General features: G+C 37.7%; 1 protein-coding gene across 5 annotated transcripts in view; it reads right to left on the reverse strand.

The window, feature by feature from the left end:
• The window catches only part of RBM47 (RNA binding motif protein 47), a 139,986-nt gene that overhangs the window by 78,280 nt on the left and 44,264 nt on the right, over positions 1 to 17,442 (reverse strand). For 4 of the 5 annotated variants that reach the window (XM_051965949.1, XM_051965954.1, XM_051965953.1 and 1 more), the window contains exon 2: positions 3,918 to 4,005. The gene's annotated coding sequence lies outside the window, so the exon portion shown is untranslated. Of the gene's footprint in view, positions 1 to 3,917; positions 4,006 to 16,952; positions 17,213 to 17,442 lie in introns of those variants that run through there. The other variant, XM_051965948.1, reaches the window with a different exon arrangement.

Below are 17,442 nucleotides of genomic sequence, written 5' to 3' on the forward strand. Positions count from 1 at the left end.
CAATCACTTTAACCAAGAAATGGACACGTGCTTAAAGATTCCTCAATTCCAGTGAGCTTGCTGAACTGACACTTTCATTCCTAGCAGCACTGACAAAAAAGGTAAAATTGGAGCTTAAAGTTGGCCTGTAGTTCCAATGGTCTCTTGATGGAGAGAACCATCTGCACCCAGAGAGAGCACTGTAGGGACTGAAGGTTTATCAAAGCATAGTATTTTCACTCTTTTTGTTGTTATTTGCTTGCATTAGGTTGCTTATTTTCCCCCTTTTTGATCATTCTTTTCTTGTGCAGCGTGATCATTGTGGAAATTTGTATAGAAGAATTACATTTGATAAATGAAAGACTTAGTTCTTCTCAGCAGTTCAGTGATGCAAAACAATCCCAATAGACTTTGGATAGAAAATGCCATCTGCATCCAGATAAAAAACTATGGAGATTGAATGTAAATCAACACACGCTATTTTTCACTTCTATTTTCCTCTCCTATGGGTCTTCCCTTTTGTTCTGATTCTTTACTCTCAACAAGATTCATAAAGGAATGTGTATTAAAAATAAGTAAATAAACAAATTTAAAAAAAAAAAGAATTACACACACATTGGATTACTTGCCATCTACAGGAGGAAGTGGGAGGAAGGCAGGAAGAAAAAAAAACTAGCAAGGTTTTGCAAGGGTGAATGCTAAAAACTATCTATGAATATGTTTTGAAAATAAAAAGCATTTTTTAAAAAGTAGGTCTGATTGTGCTGAGTGACTGTAGGGCATGGAGAGGGAAATAGGAGGTGGAAATAAGTCCAGGAAGGACAGCTAAGTGGCAAAGGGTATATGTAGTGTTTGCCAGAAAATACTAAGTTTGAATCCGGCCTGACGCTTACTAGCCGTGTGGCTCTGGACAAATCACTTAGTCCCTCTCTGCCTCAGCTTCCTTATTTCTAAAGTGAAGATGAGTCGCCCTTTCCTCCCAGGAAAAGATAAATGTAGCCAAACCTCAAATCACTGCAGAAATGCTGGACGATTCCATGAAAGCCTCTTGCTTTGCAAGTTTAGATCCGACACTCCCACCCATCTGTGCTGAAGACACCAGAATCAGTGGGGGAATCTTTAAGCCTCAATTCTTCCCAGTCTAACTGAATCTCTGCATTTTGGTTAGTCTAGTCCTAGCCCTTTGCTCTAGGTAGCAGTTAGAGGAGTAAGGAAAGAGGAGGCAGCACGAAGTGGTAGAACGAGAGCCAGTTTGGAGGCAGAGGGTCTGAGGGCTAATTCTGCCATTGTCTCCCTACCCATGGGGCCCTATACAAGCCAGTTAAGATATCTGGGCCCTAGGGGTTTTAGCTGTTTATTAAGTGAGGAGGCTGGAGAGGAACCGGGTCTTCTCCATCCCTATGGGATAAGTATCATTTTCAGTATTAGCACAAAAATTCTTCTCTATATATCATATATTCATCTACATAAATATATTTTATATATTTACATAAATAATTTTATGTATTTACACAATATATAAATATATTTCTCTTGTCTGCACAGGATCCACAGAGAGATCCACATGAGGTACAAATCACACAGAGCCAAGACAGAACCTGGGTCTCCAAACCTAATCTCTGAATGTAAATGTCTGGTGGTTTTGCCAGGAGTCTAAATTCAGGCTGGTTTCTAGGAAGCATCTCTTTAGTTAAAGAGCCAAAAAATTTTACATTGAAATTAATAAATAAATAATACGTTGTTGCTGCTTTCCTCAGGGATGTTTCCAAACATACAAAAGATGGAAATTGAAGCAAACAGGTACAAGTTCCCGTCTGGTACACGCCGACGGCACAGGTGTGTGCCTTTCAGACACTTCACCATCCACTTCAGTGCAAAGAACATGGAGTTCTGTTCCTCTGCACTGCCCTCAGCCCTGAGTGATGCTCAGAAAGCAGTCTGCTCTTCCAACAGCTGGGGCAGCATCTTACGGCAAGCTGCAGCAGCCAAGCCCTTAACATCCTCCCTTAGCTTTCTCTGGGTGTCTACTTGGTCAGCCTCATCATGTCCACCAACGGAGCTTTTGACTAAAGGCTACCAATTTTTCTGCCGCAGAATCAACCTGACAAATCTCAAAACTCTTGCAACTGACTCCTGTCTATAAGTTTTACAAAACAAACAAAACTTTTTGGTATGTATATTCTTTCACAATTTGGATCCAAGTTCATCTTCCAGCCAGAGAACGACTCCTTGTCCCTGCATTTTCTTCCTCGAATACTTTACAAATCGTCCCCCATACCTGTATTTCCTCATCATCTCCATGCATTACTTATACCTTTAGTATCTCTAGTTTCCTTGAAGGTGTCTAACATTATCTCATTACATGAGGACTTTCAGGATCTCCTCCAGCTCCCCACAAAAAAATATTTCTTGCATTTACTTTACATCTCTAGATTTCAGTCTCCTCATTTGAAAAGGAGCTAAAAGAGATGATCCCAGAGAGTGTTTCTTCTTTAAATAATATGGCCCCTGTGAAACCCTTAATGGGGGGGGCACAGCTGGTAAGCTTCATTTTTAGGCTCTAGTGCCCACAATTCTCTGAAAGTCAAAAGGTTTCCTTTAGCTTGAATAAGAACAGGTGACAATGTGTGTATTTTTTTAAAGTTGTAAAATGAAGTCTAACAATCTTTTCTCATATAAGAGTGTCAAGTAGAACTTACTAAATAACAATATTCTGCTATGGCTCCAAAATATAATTTCTTTCTCTACAAAAATCTTTTTGCTGAAGCTGTAAGTTCCTCCGACAAATCCCACCATCCTTCCTTTTGGGTTGCCAGAATATGAGAATTTCTAGGCTTGATGAAAAGAATTTCACTCTTGGACCCTTGGACCCTTCTGGAAGGCTTATTCCTTTTGGAATCTGATTCTTAAAATTTGGGATTTAATCACTGAAATTCAGTTTTGACAAAGGCAAAATTTGGAACAGCTTAAAAGTGACAAATTAAAATTCTTCTCCCTTGTAAACTTATTTTTAATTACTCTGAGTGAGCAAAAGCAACTTTTTTGCCAGTTGGATACTTTTTATGGCACAGTACATTAAGGTTCAATTTTATTCAATTCAGTAAGATCTTATTAAAGGCCTATTATGTGGTGGCTACAATGCTAAATACCAAAAATACTCTTTGCTCTTAAGGAGCTAACATTCAACTGGCAATGGAATCACCAAATAGCCTAAAAAAGTCCCAAGAACCAGTTGGATGAAGGTCAGATGACCTATTGAAGTACAGTTCTGTCCTAGTCCCCATTAATTTACATATCAGGTGTGTTTCCATCATAGTCTATGGGAGGGGAAGTGAAGCACTCTACCAAATGGCCACCCACACACTCTTCCCCACTTCTCACAAATTATACCTCATAAAAGTAAATATAGAAGTAGAGAAAAAAAGGGAGGGCATTTTGTGGACACAACTAGATCTACACTGGTTAAAAATCTGGGCTTTTTAAAAATAGTAATCATACGAGTTTCTTGTGTGAGGATATTAAATGCAAAAGGGACTTCACATGAAAAATTGGAGGACTAGGATTTAAAGAAATGTGGCAAGGGTCTCTCACTGGGACGGAAAGGACAAATTTCCTATTTTGGGGATTAGTTTCTATTCAAGAGACTCCTATACAAAATCACCTAGAGAAATTCGATCCGGATAGATATAATGTAATGTAATGTAATCGACAGTTAACTTGAGCAGACTTGAAAGATGCAGAAAATGTAAGATTTTTGTATTTATTGCTTGTCCATTACTGCTTACTCCCACTAATCCCTCAAATAAGCATCCCTTTACAAGTTTTCCCATAGACACATTCAAACTCTTTGGAGGATTTAAGTTAGAAATATCCCTTTCAACGACCCTCTGATATCAAGCATCAGATAAGATGTATTACAGGGGAAGATATACACTCACCAAAAGTATTCACCTCTGAGATGGAGGGGATCCAGTGAAGAGTGAGGATTAAGCAGGGAATCTCTGAATAGTAGGGTCCTCCAGACTCCTGTAGGGATAATAACATCATGTTGATTGCATCAAATTTTGTAGAACTTCATTGTACAGATCCGCAATTCCTCGATGAATGAACCACCATAACTTTCCCCACCATCTATCAATACAGATTCAACAATGAAGTAGGACTAGAATTGAAAAAGGAGGAAGTTAACAGGCTGGATTGATTTCAGGAAATTGTAAAGTTCTTTAACCGTCCCCAAAATTTCAATATCAGCAAAGGTCCATTAAAAAAAAAATACATCAAACTATAAATCCTTTATAAGTATTGAGGTATGGCACCTTGCAAAGAACTAAGAAGGCAATGGGAAGGAGAAAAGCATGGTGAGTATGAGCAAGACACAATATATAACCAAAAGCCTTAGGGGAAAAAAAGAGTAAAGTGTCTCATTAAAGAGTTGTGGGCTGATCACAGCTTGACACTCCAATAAAACTCCTAAGGAGGAAGAAACCTCTAAGATGGGATTCAGGTGAAGGAGCAAGATTGGTCTTGGCTTAAGTCTCCTTCCCCCCCATCCCTTCTCCTTTGGCAACAGGGGAACCTAGTTAGTTAGGTTCCAGAAGTTAGTGGATTTCTTATTTTCCCATCAGCATCCCTGGGTCAGCTGCTAGAAGTGTCAGCATTGGGAGCCAAGGACAGAGTGGACGTAGATTTGTGACTTCACAAAGAGTAGAGAGAGGCTTTATCACAAAGAACAATTTCTCTGGTCACCCTATGTGCTCCCTGAAATTCGAGCCCCATTTTCTCTTGGAATTTGTGTGTAATTGTATATCTTTTGGAGGAACGTTCTTGTACCAACTGAACCTCGTCAAATAGTCCTTTTCCAAAAGCTATTTAAGCTAACGGAATAAATTGATTCAAGAGACAAGACTGAGAACATCCCGGCAGGTGCATGAGTCAATGACATTAAAGACTTAAGCTTGACTTCTCAAAGTTCTAGAACCCTGAAGATAAAAAACATAGCCTTGTCCTGGGACTTATCATTCTTTGGTGAGAATGGAATTTTGGCTAGGGACCCTCAGGGTTTACACAGGCTACATAAACAAAACCATTTTATAAGCTCCAACAAGACCTTAAAGACGAAACATAGTATCAGCACTTCAATGGAAAATGGAAAGCAAATTAAAACTCAAAAATTTAAAAATATTTATAAAAAATATAAAATTATCGCATCTTAAAGAAAAAAGGAATCTGGATTCAATTCTGAGAAATATGGTTTCCTCAAAATAAAATGGAACAAGAAAATCTATAAGATTGTCATTGCATCCGAGGTTTTGTAATGCCAAAGGTAATCCCAAACGTAACAGATATCAATCACGCGGCCCACAACGCTTATATGGGAAATCAACCAGATTAAAATATAATTGAGGAACAAAATAACAGAGTGGTAGATCCTATTTCCATTTGAGCTAAAAAGCTGGTTTTGGAGCCAAGGTTAAGTCCATAGTCTAGTGAGGTGCTTCCTGGACAAGTCACTCTCTGTCCTTGGAAATTCTGTGAAACCATAAAAGTGCAGAGAAGAAAGTTTCCTCGCAGTAGAGTTCTCTATACAAATAAAATCCAGGTCCTGTCTTCCTCTCCACATATTTTGCATACAGGTATATATGCACATATGTGTGCACAATATACACTTGTACATACAAACACACATACTTCTGAAGCTTCTTTTACCTTTTCTCTTATGGGCTTTTCCCGGGGTATTTGTGCTTAATGAGAAATGGAGAGGATGCAGGGAAATTAAACATCACTGCACTAAATTAAAAACAAAACCCCAGAGGTACTACTATGTGATTCTCCGAGAAAAACAGAATGTGGAATATCTCTGTGATGGCGGCTGCTCCGGGAGTTTTGGGGAAGGTGGGGGCTACGGTGTCAGCTTCTCACAACCCTGGATTGTTTTCTTTGATCCTCCTCTGAAGGTGAACCTGGGTTTGATCTCTTGAGCTTAAGTGCCTTAGAAGCTTGAGGTGGCCTCTAGCTTGTACCTCTTGTTACCTGAACTGTGAAATGGAAAAGACATTGACCCAGAGGTGGGGTAATGAAAGATAAGTAAATTAATGACTACTAAGTGGGTAGGAGGAGGAGAAAGGATGAGGAGGTAAAATGACAATATTTCATTATTATCTCTACCCAATTTTGAGTGAGTTCCAAGGAAGGAGATGTAACCTCAGTACGGGAAATGAAACATTTCCACTGGACTCCGTGGATAGACACAGAGAAAATAGGTCACTTCCGTTTGCTAATTCTGTAAGGCTGCTCATTTTCATGCAAGCTAAGAAACATTTAAAAAAAAAAAAATCAAGGAAAAGAAAGAACATTACACACATACTCATTTTAGACTTCCCTTCACCCTCTATCCTCCACCGGGCTATCTTACATTTCTTCACTATGACCTTCAGGGTAGTTCTGGAAAACAGCCTTCAAAGATATCTTAGGAAATGAAGTTGGTTATCTAAAATGTTTGTTGAGCTTTAAGCATATTTAAGAGGTACTTTTCTTCCCGTTCAAACACACGGGAAATGATTTGCTGAGAAAATTCTTAGTAAATATTCAATTTTGTTTTCAGATCAATCAATGGAATTATATAGAACTTGACAACCTTTAAAAATTACTTTTCAGCAAGTCTTGTAAACTGCCCACGCCTGAATAAATGGTACTGATAAGTTAACAGTGGTTAGTGAGTGGTACCATAGATAAAAGAAAAGGAGACTTGAGAAAGAAATACTCCCATAATACCCCAGAAACTCAGGACAACCTAGAATCTACATTCAGGTGGGAAATAAAGATATTATGCCCGGAGAAACGCTGCCAATTTCTGCAGCCACCCTCCATAATCATTTGTTCCAAAGTTCTTCCCAATATACTTGCATAATTAACCAAGGTTGAGTTTTTGATTAACATACAGTGCTTGAAGGAACTGTGACCCACAGAAACTTGGCTTTAAACTCCCTCCTCCTCCTCTTCCTCCACCCTGTCACGAGTACAAATTTCAAGGGCAAAAAAGGTCTCGACTGTTTGCTTACAGCAAATGGAAGAGGTGCTGTGTCACAATAAAATTTCGCTCTGTAATGTCCACCAGTCACTTATCAAAGACATATTACCATTTTGAGGTTTATTTTTGGATGAGAATAAAATGAAGGAACAGGTATTTCCCAACTGAAAAGCACCTAAATTCTTCTAGCTTTTCAATAAAAGGCACTTTATGGAAATACCAGTTATTTTAAGTAATAAGAAATTTATTATCCCAAGATCAAAGTTACCAAAGTGGAGATCAGGTGAGGGAATAGGTGTTTTTTCTTTCTTTTTCTTTTTTAAAAAAGGAAAGTCTTCAACTTTTTGCTAAGTAAATTGCTCTAATTGTTTTCCAGGTTTCATTCACTGGCATGATTTATTCTTCCTCAGGCACTTTCACAGGACCACAGCAATCATTCAACATTGTGGGATGGGCACCTACACCCAGGAAGATCCCAGGGGACTCTGAGTTCCCTGGGCAAAGATCCCTAGGGGTCTTAATTCTTTTGGCAGTGCAATATTAGGTTTTCCCTTATGGCTATTTGAAAGGACTATTTGTCTCCTATTTAAGGATCATCACGTTGTGTGTACAAAATAGTTTATGACACTATTTTTTACTCTCTGGGTTTTTCTCAAGCCAAATTTTGGACTACTCATAATTTGTGTCTTTGTGGATAATCAAGCTACAGGCTATCCAGATTTCTCACTTGCTTCTCTTTTGTTCCCTTCCTTCTGAATTTTACCTTATTTTAGCAGGAGCAATCACATTAGTTAAGGTAGTAGGAACCTTAAAAACCAGCTAGACTAATCTCTCCCCTCCTCTCCCCTCAATCATGTTACTTAAGTTAGAAGGAGCCTTAAAAATCATCCAGGCTCACCTTGAGAAAGAACAGGCTACTGAGGCCAGGAAGCTGGTGACTTGATGGAGGTTAAACAGGTTAAAAGTGGCAAATCTGGGAATCCAAACAAGGTCTTCCTAGTTCAATTCTAGCACTCTCCATATTGGTCAGCAGATTGAGCAATAAGTTTAGTTGGGGACAAGGTCAATACTAATGGCTAAGGTAAGTTTTAAAATTTATTTGTCCTAGCTATCTCACAAAGCTGGGGGTAAAATCTGCTATATAAAGGTCTACTGCTATTTTCCAATAAGGAAACCGAGGCACAGAAAAGTTAAGAGGTCATAAGTCAGAGCTTTTTCAAGAGAAGATTCATTGTTTGGCCCCAAAGGAAAAAAAAATTTCCATTATTGGTACTAATGTGACTAGATGAGAGACTATTTGCCTGAGGAAACAGCAATTATCCCATAATTGTGTTTCATATTTGATCAGTTAGGTTAATAAAATGAACCTATCAAGAAACAAATCAGTTCAGGGGCTAGGGAGAAAGGCAGTAAAAATGCCAATTTTGAATCCTACATTTAGATAAATAAGAAAGCACATTATTAATATCAGTAGGCTCTTGGCAAGAGCTAAAATTCTGTAAAAACCCTTCTTCCTCACTGCAATCATTATCACTGATAGCTGTGCAATAAGCCAACATTTAAAAAAAAAACAACCAAATTCATGGATTCCCAAGTTAAGAACTCTTTTCTACCAAATCAAGTAAGATCAAATCAAACTTTGCTAAGCAGTGATGACCCTAGAAAAGCAAAAAATATAGTGTCTGTTCTTAAGAAGCTCACAATCTAATGGCGAAAATAACATGCAACCAATTATGTACAAATAAGATAATTCCAAATAAACACAAGGGGAAGTCGATTAGCATTTAGGGGCTCCAGAAATGATTCTTGCAGATGGTATTTTAGTTGAGATTGGGAGTAAACCAGGAAGTAGAGAGGAGGAAGACAAGACTAGCCAGTAAAAATGCAGAGTCAGGCATTGGAGTGCATAATGGGAGGAAGTGCAAGGTGGCCAGAGCCACTGGTTCAGAGTTCTTGAAGAGGGATAAAGTGTAAAGATGACTGGAAAGGAACCCTGGGAAGATCTTACAAAACTGAACGGTGGGTTATCCATTTGATCTTAGCAAAACTCAAACGTTTACGAGGCTCTTTTGCCAGGCACAAAATGTTTAAATAAGATACACTCTGAACCCTTGCAGAACTTACAGTCTCAGAAGAGGGATATGTTACAACATATACAAATACGTATAACATATACAAAATAAATTTTTTTAAGGTAAGCCCACAAGAGACAGGGTGCTTTCTGAGATGTGGAAGAGGAAAAGTCCTGTCAATTGGAAAATCAGGGTAGACTTCCTGGAAGGGGTGGAATTTAATTTTGCCTTTACAGAATAGGTGATGATTAAACAGACTGGGGTAGGGATTCTAGCACACAGATACAAAAGCACAAAGTCAAGGAAGCTATGGGAAAGGGGAAGAGGAATATCATTTCAGTTTAGCCCAGAGATGAAGCTGAGAAGGGAACGTAGAGAATCATCAAATTTTTGTATCCCTTTCCAGGATCGTACTAAGCTGTGTCTAGTGAGTGAGGCTTCAAAATTTAGTAAAGTGGGGAGGGCAGGGAACGAAAAAGGTTCACGGAAGAGTAAATTATTAGAGAAATTTCCATTTCCAGAAAATGATTACTTTTAAAAATAATTTAGTAAGTGATAAATTCACATTAACCTATTGTACAAAGCTGACTTGGGATATAAACATTTCTAATGCCTTTTTTTTTTTTTTTTTTTTTTTGTGCGGCAAATACTGAGTCTTTATTTCCAGTCACCCCTCAACCTATTCTGAAAAACACATTTTTCCCCAGACTCACTGAAAAGCTGCCCTCTTGTGGATTGCCAGGGTATATTCTGGGCAAAAGTGGCCAATTTTCAGATTATTTATGTAGCAATCCTAAACTACTTAAAAATATTTTCAAAGACAACTAACTTAACTAGAGATTTACAGCTTTCTTCTACTTGTGTTTTCTTTGTTTCCTATTAAGTGGAGGATACAGGCAGAATCTTAAGTGAATGAGAAAATACGTTCATCATAAATGACAAGAGGCTCAAAACTGCTAATCCAGATGTTTTTATCCTCTTTCTAGCTTTTTGCTTCTTAAATGTACTTCCTCTTTCCTCATAGTACAAAAACAATGACAGCCACAGCTTCAAATTTTAAATACAAGTCAGCCCCCCCACACACACACACACCCTAAAGGACAGTAAGTTCCAATTATATATTTTTTATAACCATTTTCAATATTCATAAGAAAAACAAGGACTTAAGTGCTTGATAGAGTCCTGAAGGAATAAAGATAGGACAGGATTTCCACAAACTGCAGGGAAGAAATATATCTGCAAGAACACAGGAATATTGTTGTTCGATGCTGAATCTTTGTGACTATAGAAGGCCGGATAACGTCCATGAAGCTTTCTTGGCAAAGGTAATCCATTGTTGGTGATTTCCCTCTCCAGGAGATGAAAGCAAACAGGACCACACAACTACTGAGTATCTGAGGTCATGTGGATTCAGAGCTCATAGATCAATCAACCTACAAACATATGTTCTGTGCTAGCCATGGTGTTGGATTCTTAAGATACCAAGCCAAAAATCCAGCAGTTTCTGCCCTCAAGGAGCTTATGTTCAATCAAAAGGATTTAACACATACTTCAGTTCAAGGGGAATGATTGGATCATCATCATCTTCCCAGAGAAGCTCAGATAATTACAGAAGGCCTACTGAATCTAACTAAGTTCTAGGGCAGGACCAAGGTCCTTCTAAAAGGATATTCAAAGTAGATACAAATTCAGCAATGGTGTTATTGAGAGGGGGACTAGTTTTATGTGTGTCATTTGGCCTACTGGGGAAACCTAGAAACCCCTTTTCAGAATCATGTTTTTAAATAAATGAAATCCATGGGGTTACAAAGCAAATCAATTATACCGAAATACAGTTATGGAAATACTTTAAAAACAAGCCCCGGTGAAGAGCCAAACCCAAAGGTAGGAGTCACAGGAATAACCTCATTGAAGACAAGGTCTCCAAGGAAGTCAAGAGTGTAAAGGGTGGAGACGAGGAGGAAGGGGTGGGAGGGGAACTACTCAAAAGATAAAAAGACTAGGAAGAAGATTAGGGGATAAATAGCCCACACACCAATTTGGTTGATACCCAGAATATGAAAGAAATTAATATTAATGAGGTTAGAAAGTTTCCTTAGCCCAAGAGAGATCACAGATAACAATTTAAATGGAAGGTTGAGTTTGTATTTTATCCAAAAGCTAGCTAATAGTCATCCTTAAAAGTTTTTTTTTTTTTGAAGAGGGGAATGCCATAATAAAACATGTCTTAAGAAAGTCAGTTTCGTAGCTGTGTGAAGGATGGATTGTAGAAAGCTGAGAAAGAACGGAGACCAGATTAGTAGGCTATTACTTGTACCTTGGACAAATCACTTAACTATTCTAGGCTTAAGTTTCTTTTCTATTAAAGTAAAGGAATTTAACCAGATCAGCAGTTCTGAAACTTTAAAAATTACTAAGGTCCCCAAAGAGCTCTTGTTTATACTGTGTGGATTATCGATATTCCCCATATTAGGAATTAAAATTTATGATAAAGAAAATAGTTTTGACCTTGTGGACCCCCATGAAAAAGTATGGGGAGGAGGGAAGACCTCCAAGGGAGATTTTTTTTTTTAAAGTCCTTTTCACCACTAAAAAGATTTGTGAATCTATATCACTAAGGGGTATTTTCACAGCTACAACAGTTCTCCACAATGATTAATACCATATACTGACCTCCCTCCATTCTCCTATCTAAAAATACCAATACCACCACCACCAACAACAAAAAGACCTGGAGAATACAAAGATGAAAAAATACAGTCTCTTTCAGGAGCTTGAAATCTAATGGGAGACAGAGTAAAAAGGATATTAGGAAGACTGTGATTAAGAGAAAGAGAAACCCAGGGAAAAAATCCTCTATCCCTTTAATTATTTTTTGTTCTAATTTTCCAGTCTTCCCAGATTATCTGCCATTCAATGAGCAGTTCATGCTTTTAACTCCCTAAAATTCAGACCTATATTTCTGTATGTATATATACATATGAAAACTGACATGGTAGTCCTCCAGACTTGGGATGATCTAGACATCAGAGATGAATCAAATCAAATTCTTACAAAGTCACTCTGGTCTGAAGAGGTGAGAGATTTTAGTCTAGTACACCGAATCCCAATTTAAAAGTATGAAAAGGCCTGCTTGCTCAAAAATATATATTTTTTTCAGACTAAGAGTAACTGAATTTCTTCTTTAGGAATAAGTTCTGTTTCTCCAGGTAACATGCAAATACAGTATTAGGGAGTGGTAACTCATGAATTAATTAGCATCTATGAACAGATAAATTTATCAGATTAGCTAGCCTAAAAGAATAAGCATGGCCCTGAGGTGATGAGATTTACAACAGGTAAATTTTGGAAAGAAGAGATCAGAAGCAGGGGAAAGCAAGACCCCAACTGGGTCAAGAGGAAGAGGGGGGCAAATCTGGGGCTGATGATTCTAAGACAAACTACTTACTTTACCTAGGTCAAAGCAGCTAAAATGATAATACTGGAGTTCAAGATAAGGAATACCTATTTAACAAACTTTGCCCTGCTCAGACTACCTTTGATGAGAGGTAAAAACCCAAATTTTATTATAGAGACTGTAGAAACTCTTTCCTTAAATGTTAAGTCAGAAAAAACTAGGCAGAGTCCTCCAAAACTCACCTGACCCTGTTTAGAATGGATTCCTGTTTTGTAGGGATTATTCAAAGATTTGCTACTAGTTCCCATTTCTTGAGAAGAAATCACATGAGCATGTTTAAAAACATGCTTACATAACCTTATTTGTTTGTTTCTCTCCAGGCTTTTGTTCCTAATGGCCCCGACCACATTGAAGCTCAAGGACCAACATGAAATGGGCCTCATGTGAAAAAAAAATTCTGCTGCCCTACGCCTTCACCCATGACTATTGGCTCAGACTAGAGTTGACCAAAGAGTCATGGAGCCCCACTGAACTGACTGGGCCTCCTCAGGCTCATCCCATAATTGAGTCCCATCTACTCTGCAAGCCCCTTAAGGAAGAAGGAATACAAAATACTAGAGAAACAAATATTTGTTTAGACTCAATTCCTGACTGGGAGAAGGAATATAAAATACTAGATAAATAAACTTTTGTTTAGGCTCAGTTCCTTACTGAGAATCCAATAAAAAGCCAAGGCACATCCAAGGATCTGCAACTCAGACTTTCTCTGTATATGCTTTCCGATAATTACATCATAGGATCTGGTAGAGCAGAGGTTTGTCTTATTTGTTTTTTTTTTTTTTTGGGGGGGGGGGGTTGTCTTTTAAAAAGATAATTGCCTACTGTCCATAGCAGAGAACATCGTGAAAATTTTGCTTCTACCTAAAGTTTTTGCTTAAATTTCTATTTTACCGTAGCCATGAGTTAATCAAATCTTCATACAGCAATTATTGAGGATAATTTATCAGTCTAAATTGTCGAAATCATCAACTTATCTTTTCTCTCCTTGAATAGATTATAAGCTTAAGGCCACTCCCTTATATAGGGTACAGAGTTAACCTATTTATTAGGGAAGGAACTTGGGAACTGGGTGAGGAGGTCAAAGGGAGAAAGTATTTAATTCAGCGTCAACTATGTGCCAGACACTGTACTAAATGCTCTGCAAATATTATCTCATCTGATCTTCACAACAACCCAAGAAAGGGCTATTATTATCTTTATTTTATAGATGAGGAAATTGAGACAATCACAGATTTAGTAATTTATCCAGCTAAGTAGTTACTAAGTACTAAACTACTAAGAAACAAGACTATGTCAGAAATCAGTGCAAACTACCTTTTTTTTTTTTTTTTTTGGTTTTTCTTTAAAGACATGATATATAATAAATTACGGGCACTCTGGTAACTATTTATTATGAGCCTTGTCTAGTTTTTTAACTTTAACCCAAACTGGTCTTCTCCGCTCAGCAACCCTGTGACTCACTAATGTCTCCTCCCTAAGCCACCATGCCCCATTTGTGTTTTTATTGTTGTTGAGTTTCATTCTTGTCCAATTCTCCATGACCCCTTTTGGGGTTTTCTTGGCAAAGGTACTAGAATGGTTTGCCATTGCCTTTTCCGGTCCATTTTACAAATGAGGAAATTGAGGCAAATAGGATTAAGTGACTTGCCCACAGACACAAAAGCTAGTGACCAAGGCTAGATTTGACCTCATGAAACTGAGATTTCCCTTAATGGATATAACACTGTATCCACTATGGCGCCATCTAGGTGCTCCATTTATATCTTCTCGTGTTTTAAACTGTAAGCACCTTGATGAAAGGGCTAGTCTGCATTGGCCAAGTTCCTTGCACACTGTCTTCCCCCCAAAATAAAAAAAGTATCTTAAAATATGTAAAATGAAGTAATTATTTCAAGGTATCAGATAGACCAGAATTTCATTATAATGTGGTTCTTTATCACACAGATACATCAATTAGATAGCAAACACACTGAGGACAGTTCACACCTGAACTAGCAAAGTCAGTATTGCAAACAACAAATAAGAGCGTATGTAGAGAATTTAGGTTTACAAAACACTTTCCAAATATTATCTCATTTGGTCCTAACATCCATCCTGGTAGATAGGTGCTATGATTAGTCTCATATTTTTATTTTTTTCTTTATGAATAAGTGAAGCAAATAAGGTTAAATGGCTGGCCCAGAGTCTCATAGGTAATAAGGAGCTAAAGTAGGATTTCGACTTGTTTTCCGAAATTCAAGAATAAGTTTCCATACATTTATACCTCACTAACCCCAAAATATTTGGCAATGGTTTGTTATAAGCCATTGTAACAAATGGATTACATTATGTCTCTCAAAGCATGAAATAACACGGTTACTTTCTAGTAGGGCTCTCATCACAATGGAGTTCTACTGTTACCAAGCATTATTTATCATTACTCTCTGAGTCAGGCAGGTAGAAAAACTGGGAAAACTTGAAGTGTCAATGATCTGTTCAAGGTAACTTTATTATACATTTAAAAGAAATGACAAGATTTGTAATTTCATGTGCAATCATCTTTAAAATACTAATGAATGGGACTAATTGGATGGAGAATTTCTCAATATGATATCTCTGATTAGTTAACTGGGAAAGGGGGTCTTGCACCCATCCCACACACACTATATTATGGAATGCTTATTTTACTCTGTAAATTAAAAAAGCTTTTTTTAAAAAACTATTTCTTTTTAGCAGCCTACAGTCTCCACCTAGACCACAAAGACTATTGGACAATACAAAAACAGGATTTTTGGATGCAAACTGAAATCCTTCCTTCATTTAAGAGTAAATATTCATTAGTTCCTGCTTTTATAATTCTTGTGTGAAGCGCACACGCACACACACAAACCTCAACACAGTCCTCCTTGACTTTTAATGCATAACCTAATAGAAAAAAAAAAAAAAAAAAGGAACAATTCAGCATTCCTTTCAATGAGTGCCCATAATAAGTAGTTTAAAAAAAAAAAAAAATCAACCGCTCCTCCTCCATCTTTCCCTTTGGTTAGAGCTATTACAATATTCTCTTAGTTATTTTTTCCAGTTCAAATCTTTCCTCTCACTAATCCATTTACATTACAGTGACCAGTGTAAAATTTCTAGAATAGAGGTCACTCCCCTCTCTAACAATGTCCAGTGGCTTCCTATTGTCTCTAGGATAAAATACAGAACTATCAGTATTTCATCTGTATCTGCCCTTCAAAATTTGGCTCAGGTGTCTTATGTTTTAAGGCCTTCTGACTTTTTATAATCCAGACAAATTGGACTGCTTGCTTTTCCTCATTTATGACAGTCTGGTTCTCATTCCCATGCTTTTTTTTTTTTTTTAAATAGCTTTTACCCTATACCTGGTTTGGACAACTAGGTGGTGCAGCAATTAAGAGTGTTGACCCAGGAGTCAGGAAAAATAATCTTCCTGAGTTCAAATCTGGCCTCGGATACTTATTAGCTGTGTGACCTGTTGGTCTCAGATACCTTATCTGTAAAATGAACTGGATCCTCTTAATGTGGCAAAAAATTAAAAATTGAGGGGTTGCCTACAAAAGTTTCTTAAGCATTTGCATACTATGTGATGGGTACAGAATTGATGGGGAATGGCCGAACAATATATGACAATGCTATCAGAAATGATGAGCAGGCAGATTTCAGAGAAACCTAGAAAGACTTATGTGAACTAATACAAAGTGAAGTTAGCAGAACCAGGGAAACACTGTATACAGTAAAAAATAACATTGGATGATGATGGAAAATAAATGACTTAGTTCTTTTCAGCAATACAATCCCCAAATCCAAGCCAATTCCAAAAGACTCAAAAATACTATCCATCTCCAGAGAAAGAACTGAAGGAGTATGATTGCAGAGTGAAGCATATTATCTTCCACTTTTTCTATCTCTCACCCTCTTCCCCCCGCCTGGGTCTGTTTTCTTTAACAACATAAATAACATAGTAATATATTACTGTAACAAAATAACATAGTAACATCTCTACACCCAGAGAGAAGATGGTGGGGACTGAGTGTGGAGCACAACATAGTATTTTTACTTTGTTTGTTTGCTTGCATTTTGTTTTCTTTCTCATCGTTTTCCTTTTGCAACATGATACATGTACAGAAGAAATGCACATGTTTAACATATGTTGCATTATTTGCCATCTAAGGGAGATGGGGGGGAAGGTAAGAAGAAAAAAATTTGGAACAAAGATTTTTCAAGGGAGAATGTTGAAAACTATTTACACACGTTTTGAAAATAAAGCTTTAAAAAAATAAATTTTAAAAAACGAGTTAAAGAAAGAAATGGCATATGACTTCTATATCTTTGCCAAGAAAAATCCAAATGGGATGAAAAGTCAAACTGCAACTCCCAACAACAGCAAAAATTACTTGTACTGGTCTCTCCTTACCTTTGCCTCTTAGAAGGCCTAGCTTTCTCCAAAGCTCACCTCAGCTCCGGTGAATAAGGCCATTAACTCCCCATCTTTGCAACTACTAGTATGCCCCCTCCTACCTCAAAACTGTCTGGCTTATTATGTATATATTTTGTTTTTTCCTTCCATGTCTAGTCAGGCAAGTGGCAACTTGGTGGCCAGGCCTGAAGTCAGGGAGACCTAAATTCTGGCCTTAAGACAACATGTCATTTAAGCTGTTTGCCTTGATGATTCCCTGGGATATGCAAACCAAATGGATAACTTTGCCAAGAAAACCCCATGGACAGCATTGGTATGCTATGGTCCACCAGGTAATAATGAATGAAGAGGTGGATACCACTGAACAACAATAGGCATTCAGTGAGCATTTATTAGGCACTTATTATATGCCTGGCACTGGGATACCAAGAAAAGTAAAAAGTCTCTTCCCTCAAGAAGCTCAGAAGGAGAGAAAGCTAGCTAATAC

Source organism: Antechinus flavipes, chromosome 6, assembly GCF_016432865.1.
Source record: "Antechinus flavipes isolate AdamAnt ecotype Samford, QLD, Australia chromosome 6, AdamAnt_v2, whole genome shotgun sequence".
NCBI lineage: Eukaryota > Metazoa > Chordata > Mammalia > Dasyuromorphia > Dasyuridae > Antechinus > Antechinus flavipes.